This window comes from Macaca mulatta, chromosome 9 (assembly GCF_049350105.2).
Source record: "Macaca mulatta isolate MMU2019108-1 chromosome 9, T2T-MMU8v2.0, whole genome shotgun sequence".
In the NCBI taxonomy this organism is placed as follows: domain Eukaryota; kingdom Metazoa; phylum Chordata; class Mammalia; order Primates; family Cercopithecidae; genus Macaca; species Macaca mulatta.
Window position 1 is genome coordinate 103,206,675 of NC_133414.1, and position 16,599 is coordinate 103,223,273.

At 40.8% G+C, this 16,599-nt stretch overlaps 1 protein-coding gene across 10 annotated transcripts in view; it reads left to right on the forward strand.

Moving 5' to 3' along the window:
- PCGF5 (polycomb group ring finger 5) overlaps nucleotides 1–16,599 on the forward strand; it is a 130,894-nt gene that overhangs the window by 19,331 nt on the left and 94,964 nt on the right. For 2 of the 10 annotated variants that reach the window (XM_077946753.1, XM_077946756.1), the window contains exon 2: nucleotides 11,354–11,510. The exons of the other annotated variants lie outside the window; for them this stretch is intronic. The gene's annotated coding sequence lies outside the window, so the exon portion shown is untranslated. The remainder of the gene's footprint in view (nucleotides 1–11,353; nucleotides 11,511–16,599) is intronic. 10 annotated transcript variants of the gene reach the window in all.

The following is a 16,599-nucleotide window of genomic DNA, read 5'->3' on the forward strand; positions in this document are numbered from 1 at the left end:
CTTCTTGATTTCTGCCTTAATTTCATTATTTACTCCAAACTCATTCAGGAACAGGTTATTCAATTTCCATACAATTGTATGGTTTTGAGTGAATTTCTTAGTCTTGAGTTCTAATTTGATTGTGCTGTGTGGTCCAAGAGACTGTTACTATTTCAGTTCTTTTGCTTTTGCTGAAGAGTGTTTTACTTCCAATTATATGATCAATTTTAAGAGTACATGCTTTGTGGCAATGAGAAGAATGTATATTCTGTGATCCAGTGTTGCATATATATTTGATCCAGTGCTGAGTTCAGGTCCTGAATATCTTTGTTAATTTTCTGTCTCAATGATCTGTCTAACATTGTCAGTGGGGTGTTAAAATCTCCCACTATTATTGTGTGGGAGTCTTAAGTTTCTTTGGGGGTCTCTAAGAACTTGCTTTGTGAATCTGGATGCTCCTGTGTTGGGTACATACATATTAGGATAGTTAGATCTTGTTGACTCAAACCCTTTACCATTATATAATACCCTTTGTCTTTTGTAATCTTTGTTGGTTTAAAGTCTGTCTTGGCAGAAACTAGGATTGCAACCTTTCCTTTTTTTTTTCTTTTTTTTTTCTGCGTTCCACTTGCTTGATAGATTTTCCTCCATCCTTTTATTTTGAGACTATATGTGTCTTTGTGTGTGAAGTAGGTCTCTTGAATACAGCACATCAATGGATTTTGACTCTTTTTCCAGCTTGCCATTCTGTCTTTTAATTGGGTCACTTAGCCCATTTACATTTAAGGTTAGTATTGATATGTGTGGATCTGATCCTGTCATCATGATGTTAGCTGATTATTTTGCAGACATGTTTATGTGGTTGCTTTATTGTGTCACTGGTCTGTGTACTTCAGTGTATTTTTGTAGTGGCCGGTAATAGTCTTTCTTTTCCATATTTAGTGTGTCCATCAGGAGTCTTGTAAGGCAGGTCTGGTGGTAATGAATTCCCTTAGCATTCGCTTGTCTGAAAGAATCTATTTCTCCTTTACTTAAAGCTTAGTTTGACTGGATGTGAAATTCTGGGTTGGAATTTCTTTTCTTTGAGAATGTTGAATATTGGCCCCCAATCTCTTCTGGCTTGTGGGATTTCTGCTGATAGGTCCTTTATTAATCTGATTGTCTTCCCTTTGAAAGTGACCTGGCCTTTCTTTCTCGCGGCCTTTAACATGTTTTCTTTCATTTTGACCTTGGAGAATCTGATGATTATGTGTCTTGGGGATGTCCTTCTTATGGAGTATCTTACTGGGATTCTCTGCATTTCCTAAATTTGAAGGTTGGCCTGTCTAGCTAGGTTGGGGACATTCTCATGGATGATATCCTAAACTATGTTTTCCAAATTGGTTCCATTCTCCCCATCTCTTTCAGGTACACCAGTCAGTGGTAGATTCAGTCTCTTTACATAATTCCATATTTCTTGGAGGTTTTGTTCATTCCTTTTCATTCTTTTTTTCTCTATTCTTCTCCATCTGTCTTATTTCAGAAACACAGTCTTTAAGCTCTGAGATTCCTCTACCTGGTCTATTCTGGTATTAATACATGTGAATCCATTATGAAATTCTTATAGTGTGTTTTTCATCTCTGTCAGGTTGGTTACAGTACTCTTTACTGGCTGTTTTGTCTGTCAGCTCCTGCAATATTTTAGCATGATTTTTAGATTCTTTGCTTGGGTTTTAATGTACTCCTTTAGCTCAGACAGTTTGCTTTTATCTGTATTCTGAATTCTACTTCTGTCATTTCAGCCATGTTGTCCTCAGCCCAGTTCTGAACCCTTGCTGGAGAGGTGATACAGTCATTTGGAGGAAAGAGGACACTCTGGCTTTTTGAGTTTTCAGTGTTCTTGTGTTGATTCTTTCTCGTCTTTGTGGGCTTATCTACCTTCAGTTTTTGAGGTTGCTGACCTTTGTTTTGTTTTGTTTTTTTCTTTTTTAAATCTGGCTACTTTTCTGTAGTGCTGCTGTGGTTTGCTAGGGGTCTGCTCCAGTCCCTAGTGGCCTTGGACTTTTCAGTACCTGGAGGTATCACCAGTGAAGGCTGCAAAGCAACAAAGATGGCAGTGTACCCCTTCCTGTGGGAGCCCCATCCCAGGGAGGTATGGACCTGTTGCCAGCCTGAACACAGAGGTAGGAGGTACCTGGAAACCCCAGTTGTGAGATCTCACCCAGTCAGGAGGAACAAGATATGGGACCTGCTTACAGAAGCAGTTTGGCCAAATTTTTTAGAACAGCTGTACTGTGCTGGGGCACCGCCTCTGCCCCTAGTTGGCTTGGGCTCTCCAAGCATGAGGCTGGGACAGCTAAGTCACCCAGACAGCAAAGACGGCGGCCCCCCTCCTTCTGGGAGCTCTTTGTCGGAGGTTTTCAAATTTCTGTCAGCCAGAAAACATCAGTGGGGGGTGGCTGGAGGCCTGGGTTGGGAGCTCCCACACAGTGAAGAGGAATAGGTCGGAGATTCGCTTAAAGAAGCAGTCTGGCCATGTTTTGGTAGAGCAGCTGTGCTGCACTGGGGGATCCCTTCTGCCCCCGTGGGTTTGGACTCTCTAAAGCCCAAAGCTGGAACAGCAAAAATGGCAGCCACCCCTTTCCCTAGGAACTGTGTCACAGCTCTATGCAACACTGTTGTCCTGCCTGGCTGGAATTCCAAGCCAGTGTGTCATCCTGTGAGGTGCTGTGGAAGTGGGGCCCGCTGACCATCACTGCTGAGCACCCTGGATTCAGCCTCTTTCCTAGGGGTAAGTATGGAGGTCTAACCTGCCTCTTTGCCTAAGTTGTAGTTACTTTTGCCAGGAAACCCGGAGCTGGATTATGTAAAGCTGCTGGGTTTCTGTGTGTGCCTGAGTGGCTGCTCTGCCAAGACTCCAGATAGTTCTGGACACACAGGTATTTCTGTGTGTCGGACTGAAGGCCCTAGTGGTGTGGTTTCATGAGGGGTTCTCCTGACCCGAGGGTTGCAAAGATTGGTGGGGCAAGCGTGGTTTCCTTGGGTCACACATTCACTCACTGCTTCCCTGGGCAGGGCAGATTCCCTTGACTCCGTGTGGCTCCCAGGTGGGCCATCATTTTGTCTTGCTTTTCTCTGTTGTCTGTGGGTCAGGTTGTTTCCTTGATTAGTCCCAGTGCAGGCACCTGGATGTTTCAGTTGAAGGTGCTGTATTTATTTGCCTCTTTCATTCCTGTCTTTGAGAGCCACACACACTAGCTGCTTCTAGTCAGCCATCTTGGCCACTCCCTGCTTCAATATTTATTTCTTTATGTTTTGCAGACAGTAGTTACATTGATGACCTTATCTTGAATTTCCTGTGGAGTAATTTTAGAGCTCAAGTTCAAGCAAATTTTAACTTAAAACCATTTTGTTATTTCTTTACTTTTAACGTTACCTCTTGGGCTAAATCAGCTGTACACTCAGGTTGCCCTCAAGTTATTTGATCGCACCTGGATTTTGCTCCGACTCTCACAGCCGTGGTCCACCAGGCATTCATTCACCAGTTAGCAGCATTGCCAGGCTGCAACTGGGATCACCAGCAGTTTTCATAGCTCACTAGTTGTCTATAGCGAGAATTCTTAGAAGGGTGATTAGCAAGCAAGAGATGAAGGAATATAAAAACTGCATGATTTCACAAGGTTAGAAGTCTTGTTGCGTTGAACTTTTAATGAAAGAAATTTTGTATATCTAAAAGAAATGTTTATTGTGTAGATGAAATAAATATTTTAGACCTCAGGGAAAAACATTTTATATATATATATTTACATGTATAAATATATATATAACAAATTAAAATGTTTAAAATGTCAAGTTACAAAGTTTCTTTTGTACCTTTCACCAGTTCCATTCCCTGCCTCCCTAGATTCAACTAGGGATGTACTAGTAACTGTTTCACATCAAGCCAATGCCCTGCTCCATATATTGATAGGACTTGCCTCTAACATTCTTTCCATGTATAGGGAGCTGTCCCAGATGGTTTCTGGGGGACTGCTTTACATTTATATACATTTATACTGCTGGATCAAAGTGTGATCTTCAAGGTGAGGGTTTACTTCATGTAATGAGTATTATTTAGAACTTGCCCACTCAATGCAAGACCAGTGAGAATCGCTAGGCCAGTGATTCTCATACTTGAATGTGCACAGAATTACTGGGAATGGCATTACATTGCAGATTCTGGTTCAGTTAGTCTCAGGTGGGGTCTGAGATGCTGCATTTCTAAGTCTCCCAGGAGATGCAGCTGGTCTGCAGATCACATTAGAGAAGCTTCTGGCTAGTGGTTCTCAACCCTGGTTTCATATTAGAATTATCTGGGGACTTTTAAAAAATACTGGTATCTGGGACCTATCTGTAGTGATTCTGATTTAACTGGTCTAGGATGGGGCCAAGGCATGATATATACATATATAAGATAGATATATAAGATTCGACACTAAATGCAAATCGGTTTGGGAACCACTGTTACAAGTTCTGCACACTTTTGCTGTGATAGATAAAGATCTTCATATGCAGATTTTGTAGTGATCTGACAGGCACCTTACTGAGCTTTTATGATGTGAATGCACCTGCTTTGTAGATACAGTCCATAGAGGAGGGATTCCTCTTCACTACTAGATTCCCAGAGGTGAAGTAGAGGTTGCTATCAGAGAAGCACACCTAAGAAGAAAAAAATCGTCTTTTCGTTAAAAAACCCTGCAGCTATCACTTGATATAGGAAGGAGATTTGAAGTGATAAATGAATGCAAAGTTGGTATCTCTTGATTCAGAGTCCTTCTGTTTTCTACATCCTTTCAGTAAGAGATCCTGGGGAAAGTATGTTATATACACAACTTCAATGCTTCATGTTTTCTTCAGAGAAGTCTATATATTTACTTCTTACTATCTGTATGTATATGTTTACCTATAAACATATGTACCTGAAAAAGTTCTGTGTAGCCAGAATTCTAGTATTTATTTTTCCTTTCCCAATTATTTAGAAAAAAAATTAGAGTATTTTATATACAGTTACTTGTCCTAAAAACTGAGTGACTTAACATCTTGATGAAAGAACTGTTGTTATTCCTAAGATCTTTCAATGCTAAGGGCAGATGAATGATTCTATTGGCTATAAATCATAGGCCTTTAGGTCAGTTCAAATGTTAATTGTTTTATTATTATTACAAGAAAGACCCTAGAAGCAGAAAATACAATTTTATTTATATTAAAATTATGCTAATTGCAATTTCTTAGAAACAAACTTTAAAACCAGTGGATTAAAATTAAATATAATTTTCCTGCTAAGAAATTGCAATCTTCTCCCTTATGTACCCACTATTTCATTATAAAGTAGACTTTGATTTTATTTCCTTAATGTTATCTTGTCTACTTCATGGCCACTGCCTTCATTTGGATTCTCATTCACGTTCATTTCCTCACTGACCCTCGCTACCTCCCTTCTTGCCCCTTAGGAATCTTCTGCCAGAGTCCTCTCTTGTGGAGGTAGTAGGTCTTTGGCTCCTCCTTGTCTGAGAAAAAAAGTCCAAATCTACAGAGTGTCATTTGGATCCTGCTGACCTGCCCAAGCTTTTTTCCACCCTTATCACTTGTCATTTCCCTAGAGAGCAGTTTATTCATTTCTTAGCTGAGATGAAGGATCAGGAAAGAAATATTGGAGGCTTGAAGAGAAAGGTAAAGAGGCATACAGAGTGGTTTGGGAGAAAGGGAGAGTATTGCACTAGGGAAATGAAGTTTGATTGCTAGGCAGCATTTAAGGTCTACTGAGATAGGTGATTATGGATTTAAAATGAGGTTAGCTAGCATGTGGCTGCAGGAATACAGGTGTGGAGAAGGTGGAGTCTTGCATTCTGCCAGGGCCTGACTAAGACATTCCACTTCTCATCTCTGCTTCTGCATAATTGCTATGGCCTCCATCTCAAACACATTCCTTCTCTTCCTTGCCTGGCAAAATCTTCTTTTATGACCCTGATTGATAATTTTCTCCTTTTTCCAGACATCCTCTCTTGACCCTCATGATTCTTGGTCATCTCCCTCCGTTTTATCCCCATTTTTCCATGCCATGAAAGGTATCTGTTCATACCCATCTCCGCTAGACAGTGCACTCAGCGAAGGCAGGGAGGTGATGTTTTGAAATCCCAGTTTATAACATGGTGCCTGGCACACAGTAGACACACATAATAATATATGCTAGATAAATGAATATAAGATTTCTCTGTAAAGTATTGAGAATCTACACCTGCTGTTTGAGGTTCAAGATGAATTCTACTTAGTAAAATATGACATAAAAACTGTATTGCTTTAATTTCTATTCTGATATACCCTTACCAAATATCCAAGTTAATAAGATCTTTCCATATATACATACATATGTACATGAAAATGGAAGAAAGTTAAAAAGACCAAAGAATATACATAAATATTAAATATCTAGGATAACACACTTCATAGAGCCCTGCACAGTGCATGGAGTTTATCTGTTCTTTTTCACTTAGGCCTTCTTGCCTAGTAGGAAACAGTTACAATCCTAAGAAGCATCTGAGTCAGCATTGAGCACATTAATATTTTCATATTGAACACATCTATATTTTCAAGTTGCACTGAAGTTATGAGTATAAAAATGTAGTTTTGAAAGGTTTTCCTCAACCATGTGGAACACATAGAGATTTTAACTGCTGAAACAATTTCAAATAGTTTACAAATCAATAAAAGCCAGACAGAAATTAAAGTGTACCTTTTTTCCTGAGGTTAGTATCTTAGTCTGTTTGTGCTGCTACAACAAAGCACCACAAACTGTGTGGTTTATATACAATAGAAATTTATTTCTCACTGTTTTTAAGGCTGGAAAACCCAACATCAAGGTATGGGAAGATTGGTCTCTGGTGAGGACCTACTTCCTGGTTTCCAGATGGCAGCTGATCCCTGTGACCTCACATGGTGGAAGGGAGTCGCAGGCTCTCTGACATCTCTTTTATAAGGGCACTAACCCCAATCATGTTCTCATGATCCAGTCACTTTCCAAAGGTCTGACCTCTTAATTCCATCACCTTGGGGGTTAAGATTTCAACATACAAATTTTGGGGGAATTCAGACATTCAGACTACAGCAGTAAGTGATTTCACAGTTTTCCTTAGGAGTGAGGAGACTTGAGTTCTGGTTGTGATGTGTCACTAAAGGTCTGTGGTGTCAGACAATCTGCCCCACCTCTCTAAGCTTTAGTTTCCCCCATGTATAAAACATGAGATTTGGTCTAAATTATTACCAAGGTCATTTTGAATCATCTGTGATTCTGGAAAGTTATGAAACACAGCCTGTAACCATGGTGAGGAAAGTTGATTGGTGGCTCCAGAAATAGACTTATTTTCTCCTTCTGTGTAACACTGATGCTCTCCCATTGAATCACTCTCTGGATGTTGCCTAAATAAACCAATTTCTTGATTTTTTCCCCTTAATGCTAAGTGCTTAAAAGTGAATGAAATATTGTCTTAAATACCACACAAACGAGCTGTTGCTTTAAATATAGATCTGGATTATTGTGCTGGTTTTCATTCCTGTTGTAGGTATTCAAAAAGCAGAAGGTTGTGATGTGGTAAATTTAGAAACTATTTCACATCAGTTCCTGCTGTCTTTTGTGTTTGTGTGAGAACCCTATTCAAAATATATCTTATTTATTCTTCCCTTAAAATATGCTTCACTTCATTTTTGCCTTTCTGCTGGCAACGAGTCCAGATCTATAAGTACTTACAGGTTTTGTCAAAATCCTTATGCTGACAGTTACAGTCGTTCTCTCTGATCTACAGGGAACACATTCCAAGGCTCCTAGTGGATGCCTGATACCATGGATAGTACTGAAGCCCATATATGCTATATATTATTCCTGTGTATGCATACATATGATAAAGTTTAATTTACAAATTAGGCACAGTAAAAGATTAACAACAACAACTAATAAAATAGAACTGGTATAACAATATGCCGGCATCACTACTCTTATGCTTTGGGGCCATTAAGTAAAATAAGGGTTAGTTGAACACAAGCACTGTGATGCTGTGACAGTCAATCTGATAACTGAGATGGCTACTAAGTGACTAAGAATGGTGGCACAGACAGCGTTGCTACGCTGGACAAAGGGATGATTCATGACAGAGAGGGACCGCATGAGATATCATCACACTACTCAGATGGCACACAATTTAAAACTTGTGAATTGTTTATTTCTGGAACTTTCCATTTAATATTTTTGGACTGAGGTTGACCATGGGTAACTGAGACCACAGAAAGCAAACCCCAGATAAGAAGGCAGTACTACACTTTTTCGTACTAACATATAGATAATCTAGTCAGACACCATTGTGTTTTACCCCATAAGCTTTCTGGTTTCTCGGTGTGTGTTATCATAAGCTTGTCCTCAGTACAGTGATGTCGTATGTAGCCCTCTGGGAATCACTCTGATTGCAAGATCTTTGGCCATACTTCTTTGGGATTGCCCCTGTCCAGAACACTCCACCCAAAATGAGACATTTTGACCTAGTTGGGACAAGAACAAGGCTGGTAGGCAAAGTCTCACTGTCTGTGAGCATTCGTGTTGGTTCCAGCCCTTTGAAGTAGAGAATCAGCTTATTAAGTGAATATTGTAAATGCTTAAAGGAATAACAGAAGTTTAATTTTCACTCTCTCCTGTAATAATCTTTATCCAAAGTATCACATCACTGGTGAGCTGTGAGATTAGACAAGTTACCTACCCTCTCTGAGCCTCAGGTTCCTCCTCTATAAAGTGTGAATTTTATTTCTAAAGTGCTTTTGGCTCCAAAATTCTTTTTTTTCTTTATAGTTTTGTCATCCTCTTTCCAGCCTTAAACTTGCTGAAGGCAATTAGTGGTCTTAAACTTGAGCAAGTCTCACTCATTTCTGGTAGTACTTCCTTAAACAAAAATGGTTCAGTTTTCCATCCCAGAGGCATTTGTAGAATTTTTTTAAAAAAGTATTTATGACTATTTTAGTTTATTTTTCTATACATTTGAGACAAGATTAACTCAACAACTCAATTTGTTTTGCTTGTATACCTGGATAATAGTATAAAAATTAAGTGTTCTTATTTTCATAAAAACAATAATTAAATACATTGCTATGAGTCTTCATTAATAAGAACTAAGCTAGTCAGATGCTATTGACCACAGCCATGGGAAAATATTAAGAAAGCAATTTTTTGATATTTATCCATCTTCCTCATCGTCAGTTAAGAATCTTTATTCTAATTAGCATGTTCAAACTGTTGAAAGTAAAAATAACTCTATGGAAGGGTAAGTTCATTTATTTATTCAAGAAATACCTATTGAGTGCCTACCAGATAGTCTTTGGAATATCAGTAATCAAAACAATGATTCTTGACCTAATGGAGTCTGTTTTCTATCAGGAGAAGACAGACAATGAAACAGGCATAGTAAATATTTATTGTATGGTTTGTTATAAAGTGGTAAGAGCAGTGGTGGAAAAACTTAAAAAATAGAGCAGAGAAAGGAGAAATCAAAAGTGGGTAGGAAGTAGGGAGCTGGGTTGTGGTATAAATACCATGGTCAGGAAAGGAGATGTGGTAGACAGAGTGACCCCTAAAAGTCCATACCTTAATCCTTGAGACCTGTAAATATTTAGGTTAAATTACATGGCAAAGGGGACTTTCCAGCTCTAATTATGGTTACAACTATTAAAATATAGAGGTTAACCTGGATTATCTGGGTGGCCCAATCTAATCAATGAGCCCTTGAAAGTCGAGAAATTATACTGGCTAGAGTTGGAGAGATGTGGAAGCAGTTGGAGTGATCCGAAATGTGAGACTCCACCCACCCATGCTGAGGGTGCATGGCAAACGCAAGAAGGAAGGCATGTAGCCTTGAAGAGCAAAGAACGGCCTCCAGGGAAATGGGGCATCAGTCCTGCAGCTGCAAGAAACTGAATCCCACCAAAGACCCAAAGGAGCTTGGAAGGAGATCCATCGCTAGAGCCTCCAAAAGGAATACATCCCTGCTGGCACTTTGATTCTGGTCTTGTGAGACTAAGCAGAGGGCCCAGCTGAGCCAAATTGTACCTAGACTTCTAACCTACACAACTGTGGGATGCTAAGTGGGTATTGTCTTTAAGCTACTTTATTAGTGATAATTTGTCATGGCAGCAATAGAAAACTAAAAGGGATGGGGGGGGGTGGGACATTAAGCTGATAGTGGAGTAAGAATGTGTTCTAGACAGAAAGAATAGCGAGAGCCAAGTCCTAAGGGGAGGTACACCTGAGTGTTTGAGGGGTGGTGAGGGGTAGCTGGAGGGGAGAGAGCAGGGAGATGAGTAGGAGATAGGGTCAGATAGGCCCTCCACCCTGGGTGGAGGGTGGAGACCATGAAGGGCTTTGGCTTTTGTTCCGAGTGAGCCAGGGAGTCACTGCAGCATTTTGATCAGAGAAGCAATATTATTTGACATAATTTTTAAAAAGATCATGCTTAAACTGGCTGAAGGCTGCTCAGAAAATAGACTCTAGTAGACTGTAAAGAGGAAGGGGAGAAGCAGGGAGACCAGTTAGGAAGTGATAGCAAGAATCCTAATACATGATGACTCAGACCAGCAGTAGTGGAGATGGTGAGAAGTGATCAGATTCTAGATATGTGTTAAAGACAAAGTCCATTTCTTTGTGACTTAGATTCGGGATGTAAGAGGGAGAGGAGTTAAGGATGATTCCTTGGGTTCAGGCCTGAATAGCTAGAAAAATGGAGTTGTTATCAACCAAGATGCAGAAAACTTTGGGTGGAGAGATCTGTGGTGGAGGGAGAATTGGAGGTCAGCTTGGACATACTGAGTGTGCCATGTCTGTTAAACATCCAGTTGAAGATGCAGAGTGTAGTAGGCAGAATAATGACCCATAAAGATGTTCATAGCCTAATCCCCAGAACCTGTGAATATGTCACTTTTGGTAGCCAGAGGGACATTGTGATTGTGATGCTTAAGTTAACAACTTTGAGATGGAGAGATGATCCTGGATTATCTGGTGGGCCCAACCTAGTCACACAAGTCCTTAGAAGTAGAGTCTTTCCCATGGTGGTCAAAGGCCAAGGTGACTATGGGAGAATGGCCAGAGAGATGCAACGTTGCTGGATTTGAAGATGGGGGAAGGGGGCCACTGGCCAAGGAAAGTGGCCGGCTGCTAGAAGGTGGAAATGGCAAGGAAACAAATTCTCCCCTATAACCTCAAGAAGGGAACACAACCCTGCAAACCCCTTGATTTCTACCCAGGGAGATGGATAATCTGACCTGCAAAGCAATAAGATAATACGTTTGTGTTGTTTCCAGCCATTAAGTCTGTCATAATTTGTTACCACAGGAATATAAAATGAATACACAGAGTAAGCAGTTGGATATGAGACTGGAGGTGAGGAGAAAAAGGTCTCAAATTCAAAAGCATAGAGATGGTCTAAAGCCACAGACTGAATGAGATCACCAAGAGCATGAGTAGAGATAGAGAAGAGAAGAGGATCAAGGTGAGGATCAAGAGAACTTGTATTGTCTTCATTTTTAAAAAAGATAGTATTAAGGATATTCTTGTGTGCTAATGAGAGCTGTCCATCAGAGAGCAAAAGTTGATGATATAAGGGAAAGAAAAGAATGTCTGGGGTGTTATCCTCAAGTAGGGCAACGAAGGATGGGATGCAGATCATGTGTGGGGACATCTGTGGTTCACTATGGTGCCCATAGAGAAAGCAGAGAGTTTAGGGGGAGTAGATATGGTGAGAGTGTGTGTGAGTTCTCTTCTGATGCCTGTTTTCTCAGTGGAATAGGAAGCAGCTGAGAGTGAGGATGGGGAAGGTGGTTTGAGGGTTTAAGAGAGAGAAAAGATGAGAAATAGTCCATCAGGAAATTGGGAGATTAATAGAAGAGGGACACATAGATTGCCTGCAGCATTAAAGGCCCACTTAAAGTTTGTGGTTATGAATTTAAAGGAGTAAATGCCACCATACACCTTTGAGAAAAGTGCCTCTGGACATTAGATATCACCTACTTCAAAAAAAAAAAAAAGTCAAATATTAAAAGAAAATTTAGGGTAGAATTAGACAGGAAAAGCCCAGTATTCTGTTAGCCTTGTCTAGACTCCTAGAAGATCACTTGCTTTAGAGGGTTAATAATATTCTTAAATAATTGAATATCAATTATATGTGTATATATATGCATATATATGCATGCGCATATATATATGTAGAGAGAGAGAGAGAGGGGGGCAGGGTCTCTGTCACTCAGACGGGAGTGCATTGGTGCAGTCACAGCTCACTGCAGCCTTGGCCTCCTGGCCTCAAGCAATCCTCCACCTCGTTTTTTAATTTTTTTGTGGAGGTGAGGTTCTCACTATGTTACCCAGGCTAGTCTCGAACTCCTGGGCTCAAGCAGTTCTCCTGCCTTGGCCTCCCAAAGTGCTGAGATTACAGGCATGAGTCACCATGCCCAGCCTAAATTGTATTTTTGTAAATGAAATTTAAATGCTGTCGTAGACTGGTTCTTTAAAGTAGCAGAGCCTAGACAGGGGCTTAGGGGCAATTAGTTTATTTTGAGGAATAATCCCAAAGAACAGCATTTGAGACTGGTAAGAGTTAATAGGGAACGAAGGAAACCCAATCCAAAGTTTGTGCATCAACTTGGTCACCATTGTAGGCAACTGGGACTTGTTCCCACAGGACACCCTCCAAGAATGTGCCTTAAAATTGGCTACTAGATAAATTGGGGTGGGTGATATTCGTTATTTGTCCACTTTCCCCCATTCCCTACTGGTCAAATGTTGCCCCATGGGGTGTTAAGTCTATCATGGGACTGCACATTTGTCAGAATGGCTCACGGGTTTCCTACACATATTCCACATGGTGGCAGAGAAGGCCCAGAGTGGAAAGCACATGATGACGGTGCAGTTGAAGTGAGATTCTGTCAGCAAGGGCTGGAATGTCAGTGCCAAGAGGAGTGATGTGGGGCAAAGATGTCCAATGCAGAAATGTACTAATTACAAAAGTATCTGTTAAAATGTTGGCCAATAAACCATAATCAGACCCTAATTTCAGTTTACAAAGTTCAAATGTTTATATATTAGACTTTCTAAGCAAGAAATCTGTGCATGCACACTGAACCACCCAAGCCCCACAGCATCATGGAAGCACAAAGCAGAGTTTTATGTCCCTTCTCACCCTAGGGTTTTGCACTTGCTAAGCCATTCTTGTTCCTTTATTCTCCCAGATCTTTCCATGGCTTCACAGTCATGCAGGTTTCAGCAGAAATGTTGTATCTTCAGAGAGTTTCCTTACTACCTTAACGAAATATCCCACCCTGTCCCCCACCTCTGACACATACTCACCCAGCTCCTTTCCATTACTCGGATGTGTTTTTTCAGAATTTCAGAGGGTGACAAATGCTATTTATGTATTTATTGTTGGTTCCCCTCACAGACTCCATGAGGGCAGCTGGACAATAGTATCCCCAGCACTGCATGGAAGGAGCCTTGTCGATACTTGTTGAATACCTGGTTTTCATAGTTCATCTTCTTTGTTTGCTCTTTCCCTGTCATCTGGTTTCATCCCAGCCAGTGAAGTCACTTACTAGATGAGGAACTGCTGAGGTACTGGGAATTCACTGGTGGACAAGATATAATCCCCGCCTTGAGTCTCACAGTCTGTCAAGGAGCCTCCAGGTTCTTTTTATCCTGTGCATGATGTGGAACCATTCAAATCTCTTTTTAAACAACAAAAAAATTAACATGATGTGGTTTTTATATTAGATGTGAACAAGCGAGCCAGTTAATGGCATGTCCTGGTTGTCCAAAGCTGAGTGACAAACTACTCCAAAACTTAACGATTTCAAACAACAGTAATCGTTTATCTCTCACAGTTTCTGTGAGTCAGGAATTTGGAATCTGGTCAGCAGCGTAGCCTGTCTCCATTCCACTTGGCATCAGCAGGGGAGGCTGGAAGTCTAGGGGAATCATCTGGAGGCTCGCAAGCTGACTCTCATGTGCTGGGTCTAGTCTGAGACTCCTGGGCTCCTCGGGCACATCCCTCTCTCTGTGTGACTGCTCCATGATGTATTATTTTCTGAGGATGACTGCACAGACATATATCTTTGGAAAATAAAATCTCCACGGGCAGTGTTATCACCACTGCTGACGTTTATTGAGGGTGAGGGCTTCCTGTGGTCCAGGCATTGTGCTAAGTGTTCTCCGTGTATTATATTATCTAACCCCCGATGAGTGGGATTTGTAAGGTAGCCCTTTTGTACAGTGAAGCAATAGGGACTCACCGAAGTTAAATGACTGGTGTGAGCTCACAAAGAACTTTTGAACTTACTGGGGAAAGGGCTAATGGTGGTAGAGAGTGCGTGGGAGCCTTGCTTCCAGAGGGAAAATGGGTTTCTTTACTGACTCCTCTGTCAACAGGTACTGGACATCGTCCTCTCCCACCATATCCCCCTTTTTCCTTCCTATTTTCAATACATTTTCATTTTGCTGTATTAAATTTCAATTATATTTTACCTGCATCCTTTTCCATTGTGAACAGAAGTCATTTTTGTCATGTATTGAGTCCAGATTGATCTGGAAACATAAGTATCATGAAAAGACATCTAAACCGGTTACAAAAAACTTTCTGGATCCTAAACTATGGGTATGTTGGAAACTTTTATATGAAAAAAATGACACATTTTCTTTTACCAGTGAATCCCAAACTTTTTGCAGCTGGGGTACTCTGAGAATCACCTGGTTCAGTGGTTTTCAAAGGAGAGTCGTCATCCTGATAGGGAGGGAACAAGTGTACTTAGTAAATGCTCCCCTCCCCACCACCACATCTTTCTTCCTGCCTTGAGAATGACCTGCCTGCCCCACCCAGAAAGGCAGTAGCTCTGGAATCTGGTGCATTTTAAATCTCAGTATTGAGGATCTCTTAGATTCTGTTACTTAATATGTGTTTAATGAATGAATCCCATAAATGTAACATCTCTCAAACTGTTCATGCTTCTGTGGTTTCCCCCTGAACCGTGGCGTCCAATTATTAGAAATTAGAAACATATTTAGTTTTAGGGCCCCTCCCAAGTACCTAAAAGAGATAGTAAATATTTTTTGTTTCAGCCTCATAACACTTATTTTAAAACAGACCTGCCGAGGAAATAGAAGCAAGATTTTCTTTGTCTGCATTCATTTTGCCATTTAGGAAAGAGTTCTCCTGGTTCTCAAGATGTTTCATTCATTCAATAAATACTGATTATCTACTAAGTGCCAGACATTGGGGAAATGAATCTACATCAGTGAACAAAACAGACAAAAAATGAGAGCTTGCATTCTAATGGGTAGAAATAAATATATAACATTTTTACTTTTTCAGACAATGAGAAATACTATAGAGAAAAGTAAACCCAGAGAAGGGGAATAGAAGTGTCAGATCATGTCATTTTACATAATTATGTTTCCTTGGATTTCCATCTTCTCTCAATTGAACCCACAGTCCTTGCAGTGGCCCAGAAGAACCTGCATGACCCATCCTGTCTCCCTGACCTCAGTCCCATCTGCTCATTCTCAATCACACTGGCCTCCTTGCTGGGGGAACCTTGTACATCGGCATCGTTCCTGCTTAGGTCACTTTTCTTTCTCTCTGTGTAGTCACTCATCCTTTTGATAACTATAAAACCAACTTCCTAACCTGTTTTGTGGTCTTTACCCAGATGTCATCTTCTCAGTAATGCCTTTGCTGACACTTTGTTTTAAATTTCAGTCACCCTCCTTACCTAACCCTAGTACCCCTACTCTCCTGGAGGTCACCCGGAACCACCATTTCAGCATAACCATTGGCAATGCAGCATCACTGGCTTTCTCTCTAGAAGGCAGATGCAGAGTTCAAGCTTGTCTCTGTCCTCCCATCTTGTTGGGAGTTTTCTGTAAAGGCCCTGATTAGTGGCAGCACCATGGGAATCTCCCTGGCCTCTTCAGTAGCGTTGATTCAATCCTGAGTTTAATTAGCGGCAATTCCCAGGATGACATTTTGGCCTTGTCATACCACGGGGCAGTACCTCTTAGGGATTGGATGTAGTTTTGTGCGATAAAGAGCCCGCCTTCAGATGGGTTATTTCTACCCCAGGATCTTTGGCTGCGTGTGTTTGGTATTAGTCTTCTTCCTTTTCTCACCAGGCCATTCTTGTTCTCCTCCTGTCTCAGATGTTTCTCTCTTTCATCACCCTCTGTGATTGCCTCATCTGAGTTCTTAGCTTTCAGTTTCACTGGCCATGCTGACCTTTTACGTATTTGTTGTTTTTCTTCAGAAACTGAAACTGCATCACATACATGCTGGTTTCTATCTGCCTCTCCCATTTCATTAAAAGCCTAGTTTTTTCTTCTGTGTCTCTACCACTTTCTGGGTCTTACAGCATTCAAAGGATCATTTGTGCTTCCACAAGCAAAGTTCCAGAGTCTGTGAATTTTATGACATAATAAACAAGATTGAAAATGTACTTGACACAGGTTGGGTTACCTGGGAAGCTGACTCTCAGGTATAGTTTTGTATCCAGCGTGTTTATTAGGGAATGCTCTTTGAAGGGTGGGAAGGAAGCAAGGGG